The sequence below is a fragment of the Echinops telfairi genome, unplaced genomic scaffold (assembly GCF_000313985.2).
Source record: "Echinops telfairi isolate 266 unplaced genomic scaffold, ASM31398v2 ScPeMD7_18;HRSCAF=68, whole genome shotgun sequence".
Taxonomy (NCBI): domain Eukaryota; kingdom Metazoa; phylum Chordata; class Mammalia; order Afrosoricida; family Tenrecidae; genus Echinops; species Echinops telfairi.
The window spans coordinates 25424247-25428503 of NW_022103915.1; the positions used below are offsets into that span (position 1 = coordinate 25424247).

The following is a 4257-nucleotide window of genomic DNA, read 5'->3' on the forward strand; positions in this document are numbered from 1 at the left end:
CTTTACTAAGCATGATGTCCTTCTCCCCCGGGGACTGCTCTCTCCTGACCACATGTCCAAAGGATGCGAGACAAAGTCTCACCTTCCTTGCCTCTAAAGACCATTCCATATCCAAGGCAGAGCGATTTGTTCTTTTGGCAATCCATGGTATTTTCAATCTGCCTTATTTTTCTGGTGTTGGGGACTATTGATTCGGTTACTACTCATAAGGACCCCGGTACTCCTGCATCTACAGAGAGCGACATGAGATGAAACATTGCTGACTCCAGGGAAACCTGTCTCTGCTACTTGACACACCAATCAGATCAGTGTTCACTAATGGTGCACGAGGAAGCTGATCTGTCTATTCAAATGCAAGCACATGCTATTGTTTAATCCCAGAAGGAGTGCTTGCGCTGGGTAATTAAAGACACTGTTTTATCAAACACATGCCCGTTGCTGGGAACACTTGCCTGAATGGAAACATTGCCAAGTATGTTCTTGACGTGAATAAGATGGCTACTTTTATCTCTTCTTAAGTAAGGCCTCAATAGGGGAAGTGGGAGCCATGCAAATAATTCTCAGTTCTAGATAAGAATTCTACTCTGTTTTCAAATTCATCCTGTAGTGTTTCCTCCTTCCCATTGCACAAAATATTTCACCCAAGAGGTAGTTAGGAAATGCCTGCAGAGTTACTTTCAGGCCTTTGGGATGTGAGTAAATGATAGACATTTAGCATGGCCGTGCGCCCACCTTTGTGGTGAGGAATGAGAAAGAGAATGGGAAAAACTGAAAACATAAAACGGATAAAGTCCGTTTAAACGGCCCGATAGATTCCCAGCTGGAACAAACTTTACTGAAAGAAAGTTACATAAAAGAAACTTGGGCAGCTTTAAACACCATCTGGCCCATACTGTGCTCACTTGAGCTTTACCTGGGTTTTTTGTTTTTGTTTTTAAGAAGCAGCAGCAGCAAGACAACAAAAAGCACACACACATCCAGCCAGAGAAGAGTTTCTGATTCTTTGGCGATCACATGCTCTTCCCTTCAAACAGGTGCAGCACACTTCCTTCCATTCTATTTGGTAGAGGGAGACATTCCCTTTTTAAAGAAGCCAAAGAACCTTCTAAAGACCATCCCTCATCTTCAGGAGAGAGAGAAAAAAGACATCAAGAATAACTCAGTCACTTCTACACCAGATTAAAGACAGCACCACACAACCCCACTGCTTTCTATATGCCTCACAGGTAAAGGCAAACCTGTGAAACTTAAGTCCGAGGGGCAGAACATTGGTATCTTCAAAATGTGAAGCTTCGTCCATCCATAGAAAGAAAGAAAGAAAAACAATAGTGAAGAATCGAATGTATACAATTTTACCAGGACCAAAATAACACTCTGATAAATACAGAGCACACCATAGCTTCCACATCCTGTTTTTATTATTCAGCTAGAGTCAAGGTTAAGATGCTTAGTATTCATAAACCAATTTATACACAGATATGTTTGGGGCAGTTGCTTTGGCTTTTGAGAACTTGAAGAAACCATTTCCATCTTGCATATGACATTAATACATCTGGAGGAGAGAAGTTGGGGGGAGGGCTAATGATATCTTTTATTTAAAAGTAAAGTAATTATTTTCTCTCAAATTTCTTCTTGAAGTTGAAGGTGAAGCGAATTAGAATATGTCTACTAGAATCAACAGATTATGTCGATTATATCTTAACCAGACTTAGAGATCACCTAAGAATAGATTTGATGCATTGAATACTCAAGACTTACGATCATGGGATGTCATCCCTTGAGTTATGGGATATCATTAGGGACATGACATATGATTATATATATTTTTTTCTTTTAAGGCAGGAAATAAACTACAAAAATGGATGTCAGAAGCAACAGTTTCTCATAGTCATTACAATGGAAAAAAGTGAAGCAAAAAAGTTGGAGAGATAATTTCAAAGGGCAGCTTAAAAAGAAAGTTTCATAATGAAATGGAAGAAATGCATTTAGCATACCTCAAGTTGAGAGAAGTGAGAAAAACAAGTCAAGCCTCGGCTTGAAATATTAAAGGAATATTTGTGCAAAATTTTGAAGGATGCAGGCAATACCTAAAGATGATGGGGTGGGGGCAAAGTGGCTACAAAAATGGTCTCAACCCCAAGCACAGCAATGGCCATGGGAAAGGCACAGAACTGGGCCTGGTGTCATTCTGCTGTGCAGACAATCGCTTTACATCAGAAATGAATGACCCAATGGCACCCAACCACCACAACAACATACGGCACTTATATAACATTTTAATTGCCACGATTTACGGCAGCCTTTCATAGCATTGCCCTTTTGCTTTTTTCATTATGAGGATTGAGAGGAGAGTAGGAAAGAGGCAAAATTCATTCAAAGGTCTAAAATCACTGGTGAGGAGGGTACAGGATGCCTGCTGGGGCTTGATCAAGTGAAATGTAGCCAAGAGGAATTACTGAAACCCTAATGAAGGTAGAACATGATAGTGGGATAAAAGGAAATAGAGGAAAGAACTAGGAGGCAAAGGACATTTATAGAGGTCTAAATACAGACATGTACATATGTAAATATATTTATATATAATGATAGGGAAATAGATCTATGTACATATATTTATATGTTAAGTATTAATGTAGCAGACAGACATTGGCTTCTAGTCAAGTACTCCCTCAACGTAAGAACACTGTGTTCTAATAACCTTGCAATCTGTGATGCTCACCTTCCTGACACGATTGCTGAAGACAAAGCGGGTGCATAAGCAAATGTGGGGAAGAAAGTTGATGGCGCCCAGCTATCAAAAGATATAGCATCTGAGGTCTTAAAGGTTTGAAGATGAACAAGTGACCATCTAGCCGAGAAGCAACAAAGCCTACATGGAAGAAACACACATGCCTGTGTGATCATGAGGTGTCTATGGGATCAGTTATCAGGCATCAAAGACCCAGAACAAAAAATCCTATTGAAGCAAATGAGGGGGAGGGCAGAGTGGAAACCCAAAGCCCATCTGTAGACAATTGGACATATTCTCACAGAAGGATCACAAGGAAAAGATGAGCCAGCCAGGGTGCAGTATAGCACCGATGAAACATACAACTTTCCTCTAGTTCTTTAATGCTACACACACACACACACACACACTTTTATGACCCTAATTCTACCTTACAAATCTGGCTAGATCAGGGATGTACATTGGTACAGATAAGAGCTCGCAATACAGGGAATCCAGGACAGATAAACCCCTCAGGACCACTAATGAGAGTAGTGATACCAGGAGAGTAAGGGGAAGATGGTGGGGAGAAAGGGAGAACTCATCACAATGTTCAACATATAACCCCCTCCCAGGGGGACAGACAACAGAAAAGTGGGTGAAGGGAGACAGCAGTCAGTGTAAGACATGAAAAAAAGAATAAGTTATAAATTATCAAGGGCTCAAGAGGGAGGGCGGGGGGTGGATGAGCTCATACCAAGGGCTCAAGCAGAAAGAAAATGTTTTGAAAATTATGATGGCAACATATGTTCAAAAGTGCTTGACACAATGGATGGATGTATGGATTGTGGTAATTGCTGTACGAGCCCCAAATAAAATGATTTTTTAAAAATTCATTCAAAGGTCATGTGCTGAATCAAAAAGAAGAGTCAAGAAGAATACTTTCATCTCCAAGCAAGTGCTAAGACTTAACTAGGAAATTTTAATGAAACACAAACAGTATACTGTAAGGGGAATTCCAAAGACCTACGGAGTGTATTTCAGTTTTACATAGTAAAATGTACCCAATGACCTTCTTCTAAATCCAATTTAATTTTAAAATTTATTTGAAAGTGGTTTTGAAACTTAGTAGCATCCAGATAAAGAGAATCTTCTGCAAATTTTAGTAATTACACTCCCTTGATAAGGTTGAAGGCGGCTTTGACATTTCTTTCTCTTTAGTATGTGTTTAAATGGGAACTCCTACAGAACAAAGTATGAGTCCCAAAGTAGCACATTTGGTTTGTACTTGACTACAGGTGCAAATGGTTGGTGTTTCCAACCCACCAAGTGATCTTCTAGAAAAGTTTGGTGACCTACCTCCACTAAGATTATAGCCGAGAAATCCCTATGGAGCAATTCTACTATGCAACTGTGGTAGTCACCTAATCTTCTGTCAATTTAAGGTTTAAGAGTGTAGGGGTGGAGTCTAGGCTGTCAATCTGGAGATAGTCAATGAGACTTCTGTGTGGGCATGGCCTTCTCCTGAGCATTCTGGGAAATCTGGTACT

At 40.1% G+C, this 4257-nt stretch overlaps 1 protein-coding gene across 16 annotated transcripts in view; it reads right to left on the reverse strand.

The window, feature by feature from the left end:
* The window catches only part of NRXN3 (neurexin 3), a 1902419-nt gene that overhangs the window by 84260 nt on the left and 1813902 nt on the right, over nucleotides 1-4257 (reverse strand). The gene's annotated exons all lie outside the window — the stretch shown is intronic.